Raw genomic sequence first — 6946 nt, 5'->3', positions numbered from 1 at the left:
ATTTTAGCAAGGACTTCTTGAGGATGTCCTATTCAAAAAAAAAAAACCCACCAAATAAATACAATTAAAAAATGCTCTTGAGATAGTGCAAAGATGTGAGAGGATCAATAAGGTTAATGCAGGGAAAGAAGATAAAAATGGATTGGGAATTTTGAGGAATGGGTATTTTTTTCCTTGATGAACTAATGATCTTGAATCTTTGGCATAAAGGGAAAGTTTCCATAGTCTGGATTTGACTCAAACCATAGGCTAAAGGAATATCGGTAAGAATGTCAATCTTTGGAAAATCTTCTGAGCACTATTATTGAGTTATGACTGTCACTTGAGTGTCTTCAGTGGAATAGGATATAAATTTCCCGGAGGCAAGAGCAAGTGCTTGGAAGCCCACAAAGTTTAGTGATCATCCTTTCATTTTCTGACGCTCAAGTCCTTTGTCAGCTTCAGAACTGGGAAGTCAGCTATTAAATTACAGATGAAATAATGCCAGACTCCAGATGTGGCTGCCTCACACTCCTGACTTTAGCCAGATGTGCTGAAGCCACGGCGTTCATCATGAATAGAGTGAAGGTAGAGGGAAATCGTCAAGACACGCCCAGAGGAATCCTGATTCCTGGCTCCTTTATGCAGGGAGACTCTCTTCCAAGTACAGCATCACTACTCAAGGGGCAGGGGATAAGAGTAAAGCCTCTTCAAAAGTCCTATAAAGAAGATTTGCATTTTGTTTTATTGATAATTGATCTTATGTCTAGCTTCCAGTGGTCTCCATTAGGTTATTTAAAAAGTTCTTTGTGCCCAGTGCGGTGGCTCACACCTGTAATCCTAGCACTTTGGGAGGCTGAGGTGGGGGGCAGATCACGGGGTCAGGAGATGGAGACCATCCTAGCTAACATGATGAAACCCCATCTCTACTAAAAATACGAAAATTAGCTGGGCATGGTGGTGTGAGCCTGTAGTCCTAACTACTCAGGAGGTTGAGGCAGGAGAATCGCTTGAACCTGGGAGGTGGAGGTTGCAGTGATCCGAGATTACAATTGCATTCCAGCCTGGTGAGAGAGTAAAACTCCGGTCTCAAAAAAAAAAAAAAAAAAAAAAAAAGCTCTTTGTACAGATACGTTTAAACAGCCACCCCTTGTCCTTCAGTATCCTGACTCCCTGATGTAGCATTTATCCTTGCCAAATTACTTGCTATTTTGGGGAAAAGCCTTCCACTTTCCTCCCAGCTCCTTTCATTCACTTTTGGACACCAACTGATGTGAGAACCATACTGAAGGCACCATTAAAGTATCTTGGATCTCAGCTAGTTTCTAATGGAGATTGAGGGGCTAATGGAAGCTCATGGTGGTAGTGGTGGGGCCTGGGCATGCTGGACTAAAGTCTTATTGCAGCTTAAGGCCACTTGGTTATTCTGGTCCAAGCATGAGTTGGTTTCCAGGGTGATCCAAAGAGGTCACAGATAATCACTGTTCCATATATAAGAATCTATAACTCACCCACCTTTCACAATGGAGATGAGACTGCAGATAACTGAACGGGTCAAAGAGCCTGGTAGCTGGTGATTGGACCTGTGTAAAAAGAGTGTGTGCTTTCCATCATTTCCTTTGTAGCCTGCAGTCCAGGTAACTGTAACTGGTTCTGTCAGGTGTAAGTTGAGCCATTGACAGGACATGATTGGGAAGGAGTGAGCTGTGTCCTGTTTGTAGTTTAAGGGTCATATTTATCAGGAATGATTTTACTTAGAGCTATAAACTATCCTCTGAGGATTCTTGGCTCAGACAGTGACTTCTTTGTTGGATGAAATGATAATAGCTACCTGGATTGAATGGTCCCTTCTCATATGAACTAAAACAAAATGGACAATGACAGCAAAGAAGGTCACCTGTAGGTTCTAGGTGTTTTATGATGACCAAACATGAGAGGTCATCCAGACAACATGGTACTTTTTATTAGGGCAAGAATATTTGGATTATTTGGAAAGAATCTTTGGGAAATTCTAATATTTTAATTGATAGTCTATTACTGATACAGATGACACATTATTCTCTAAAATAGTTTCTACCAATATTCTTTACCTTGACAGTGTGAAAAAACATCAATCTTATCTCATTCTTTCTAAAAGGCTGAGAGGGAGTGAAGGCGAGGAGAGAGAGAGAGAGAGAGAGAGAGAGAAAGAGAGAGAGAGGGAGAGAGAGGGGAATGGCAGTAAGCATCATGAACAATTTTAGTTCATTCGGAAGTTGAGGAGACTTATTTTTCAAATGTATTCTCTCAAATACAGATTCATATAACAGATGCTCTCAACTCTCAAGCTCCTTCCATCTGTAATTCAATTTTCTTCTAAACGTGATGCTGACATCTGTTGCAATGCAGATACATACTCAAGTACCTGCAATTTCTCTGTCAAGCTCAGTGTCATGTTAAAGACTGTGAACTTGGCAGGAATGGAGAGCAGACACCACCGCCACAGGGCTGCAGGCAGAAAGAAATTTAATGTCTCTTTCATGGTTCTGATGCCTCAGCATCTTTTCCTCTCTGACACTGAGGCTCTCATTAAAGGTTTTCAAGGGAACATAAAGTGTTTGTTTAATAGTGCAATTAATTGTTTAGCTTCACTTCTGGAGCCACCTCAAATCAGCACATGCTAAGACTTAGCAGGGAGGCAGAGATTGCATCTTCAGATTCTTCCTGACAGGGTGGATTAGATAAATTACCATGCAATTCTCTGAAGTATCTCTAGAAAAAAAAGCACTGCATGTTGCATTTTAAGATGCTGATCTTTGTCCTCCTTTCTTTTTGATGCCCTTTCTCCAGCATGACTATAAATCAAGACCATTTGAGGCATGGATTGATCTCAATCATTCCATCATTAATTCAATCATTAAACAAATATTTATTGAGTCTCTGTTCTGTGATAGTATTGTGCCAGGTGCTGGGGATAGAAAGGTTGATATGACATGGAATTCATCTTTAGGGGATGTCAGTAGTGTTTTGTTTTAGGAAAGTACTGAGCCTTACCTAGGCTCCAAGAGTTGAATAAAGATAAAGTTTTATGCAAAAAAAAAAAAAAAAAAAAGCTCTGATAAGAATGCAAACCTATTATTAGTCTTCCTTTACCAGAAACATGTTCTTGCTGCTTTATAGGAAGGTGGTAATCTTTGCTATGTACCAACTAATATGGAGCTGCTGGAATGGGGAGAATGAAATATTCCTTCTGACCCTGACTGTCTCTCCCACTGCAGAACATCAGCGAATATCTAAAACACGACACTTGATTATGTTACTTCTTTAGGTAGCTTTGCTGGGGCGATGATAGAATCATGAAATTATCCAGGCCTTTAAAAATGTTTGTCACAACATTTACCTTGGACATTATTTCTACCAACTGCCATCATTTCAGTTTTATACAACACCATGAAAGGGCTCGGTTGGCAGTGTGAATTTGTGTTTTTTGTCATTCTGTACTGACTCAGGGATGAGTTTTGCTCTGAGAGCCAGCCCAGCTATGGCCGGCAGTAGAGGAGGGGAGCGCAGACTGTGGTCATCAAGCTGCTTGAAGGTGGGTCTGGTGTAAAAGATAGATAAAGGAGAGTTTGAATTACTCAACACAAATTCTCAGAAAATTTTCTTTAAGATATTGCAAACCGTTGGTCCTGGGATGATCCTGGTTCACTGATGTGTTACATTGGGCCTGCATTATATTAATTTTTTTTTTGCTTGATTGCCAGCACATAAAAGCTAGAAGATTTCACATTAAAATTATTTCCTCTATCTAAAAATGGGAACATCTAGTAATACAGGACCTATATTGCCACATGGCAAAGGTGAGCCAGAGCTGATCCAATTACCCCCATATGGGACATGGATTTTTCATTTATCTGCAGTCGCCACTGCTCTATATTGTCTTATACCCCAGTCTCCATTATTTAGTTACTTTCCTGGTCCCCTGGTCTGTCTGAATCTATTAAACCAAAAGTATTTTTAGTCAACCAGTTAGTCAAATAAGTTTTTATTGGGACACTGCTCTACTTTTGTGAGCTTGTTAGGTACTGTGGGAGGGGCAAAAATATTTTTGCCCACACGAGGAAGAAGAGAGTGACGTGCAACAATTAAAGACCAGGCCTAGAAGATAACACAAGTCCACGTAAGAATTCAGAGAAGAGTTAGCCGGGTGTGGTGGCACATGCCTGTAATCCTGGCTACTTAGGAGGCTGAGGCAGGAGAATTGCTTGAACCTGGGAGGCAGAGGTTGCAGTGAACCGAGATTGTGCCATTGCACTCCAGCCTGGGCAACAAGAGCAAAACTTCATCTCAAAAAAAAAAAAAAAAAAAAGAATTCAGAGAAAAGAATGTCGTTGATGTTCTTAGTCATTAGGCTTCTGAATTTTACAACTTTTATTTCCCAGAAAAGGAGAAAAAACATTTCTTTCACCAAAAGTAAGTTCTTAGGGAGTTAAGAATGTAGATATTTAACACATCTAAGTGCATAAGGCATTTGTACTCATCACATTTTCAAGAAAATCTTTTTGTTTTGCAGAATAAGAACCCAAGCCCAGGCAACAAGTGTCACATCTGGGATAATATAAAAAGAAATGATGCTGAATAGACCACAGAGATTTGGAAGAAGGATTAACAATACTAGTTCTATTCTGCAACTCTTTGGGGGCCCATGAATAAAGCTTAATGTTTAAAAGAAATTGTAATTGTTGAGAAATACCTGGACAATGTTTTAAAATTCTAGGCTTAATTTCATATAGACTATCTGGCTAGACTTATGGTCTGGGTTTGCTTTATGAGAGAAAGGCTGGCATAGAAAGCAGGAAAGGTCAAGGTCTTATTGGCATTAAATAAGGAAGAGTTGGCTACTTTCCCTTGAAGAAAACTCATAGTCCATTATGTCACCAGTTTGCTTACATTTGAAAACAAAGCTAGTCACCACAGTTGGACAATTGAAAGCCATTGCCAGTGGCTAGGAGATTCTAGTATCTCACGTGATTTAGTACATACATGTCTATGCCTGAAATGCCATACTTCTAGTAGTAAATGTTGAGCAGTGAAGACAGAGCAACTAGAAATACAAGGGGGGCCTTTTTTGAGCCTCAATAAAAGTTAACATTAATTTACCACTTACTATGTCTCAGACACAGTGCTACCTGCCTTATATAATTTATTTAATTCTTTTTTTCTTGAGATGAAGTTTTCCTCTTGTTGCCCAGACTGGAGTACAATGGTGCAATCTCCGCTTGCTGCAACCTCCGCCTCCTGGGTTCAAGCGATTCTCTTGCCTCAGCCTCCTGAGTAGCTGAGATTACAGGTGCTCGCTACCATGCCTGGCTAATTTTTGTAAATTTATTAGAGACAGGGTTTCACCATGTTGAACAGACTGTTCTTGAACTCCTGACCTCAGGTGATCCACCTGTCTTGGCCTCCCAAAGTGCTGGGATTACACATGTGAGCCAATGCACCTGGCCCTATTTATTTCTTATAAGAATATTAGGAGGGTAAGTTTAAGTAATATTCTTTTTTACAGATAAAAAGCTGGGGCATAGAGAGGTTAAGTAATTTGTCCAAGGTCACCAGCTCTCAAGAGGCACCAATGTGAGCTGAACCCAATCAGTGTGATGCCAGCGTCCCTGACTCCTGTTCCCTGTGCCTTGATCTTTCACTGTATGGATTATCAGCTCTCAAACTTTTCCTTTTTAGAAGAAACTGGATAATTTAAACACTCTGGCAAACCCATGAGCTTAAAAGAAACCTCCAATACTGAGCAAAGAACCCCAGTCATTTTCCTTGTTCCTACTTCTGTACTCCTAGCCATTGCTAGAGAAAAATCACAAAATCAGGGCAAATGGGTTCACGCTAAAGACCACATAAGCTCAGAAAGGGCCCCCAGAGCTGCTGAGCAATACTTGCATTCAAAGAGTCCAAGACAACAGCTATATCAGCCATGCCATTGTCTTAAACTCTAGCTCCGACCCAACCCCTCTAGGGTTAGAGACCTTGGCAGATGAACTTTGTTTTAATTCACTGAGAAAATGAGACCCATCTAACAGGAGCCAGTCCCTCCTTCCTTACTAGAATGTCCTTGTACGTGCACTTCATCTTTACGTTTTCCCTCTGATCTCAGGGAAAAAAAAACCTCTCATCTTTCTTTTTAAAGACAAACCCTACACTTGTGCCTACCAAGCCCTTCCGTCTGCTGCTTTCAGGCCCAGCTTCCCCAGTTACTTCTGGTGTTTCTTGTACCTGGAATCTTTCTCCCCTCTCCACTGACCCTTTTAGGGAGGCATGAAAGTAGAGTTGCCTAGACTAGGAGCTTAGCCTCTGGTTCAGCCTACCTGACCACATGCCCATTTATTAAATGCTACCGCTTACTGCTGTGTGACCTTGGACAATTTACTTAACTTCCCTAGGACTCCAATGAAAATGATTATGAAGCCTCACATGGTTGGGAAGATTAAATGAGATAATCTCTGTTGAGAAACACCCAGATCCTTGGTCTATTTTCTCTTGGTGCCAACTTCCCTCACTTCCTCTCCTAAGCAGCTTACATTCATGATCATCATTTCAACTACTCTCTAGTCAATGACGGGCCTCCCTGCCCAGTGTCCTTTGGTTTTAACCAGCTGTTCTCCCCACATGGTGAAGTGGGCTGCTGGACCAGAGCTAGTGAATATTTATCATCTCTATCCCTCACCGAATCATCCTCACAGCCCTACGTTCTTTCTAGCCTTCCAGGAAGAGCCAATGGCTTTTTCTCCCATTTCAGAGATTATCATTATTATCACATTTAAAAAATCATCTTCTTGTCATCTCTTGTTAGGTTCTCAATTTCCTTTTTTTTTTTTTTTTTAATTTTTATAAAATAACTTTTTTTTGACAAGGTCTTACGCTGGTGCCCAGGCTTGAGTACAGTGCTGCAGTCATAGCTCACTGTCACCTAGAACTCTTG

Source organism: Callithrix jacchus, chromosome 6 (assembly GCF_049354715.1).
Source record: "Callithrix jacchus isolate 240 chromosome 6, calJac240_pri, whole genome shotgun sequence".
NCBI classification, from domain to species: Eukaryota; Metazoa; Chordata; class Mammalia; order Primates; family Cebidae; genus Callithrix; species Callithrix jacchus.
This window is presented reverse-complemented; position numbering follows the sequence as displayed.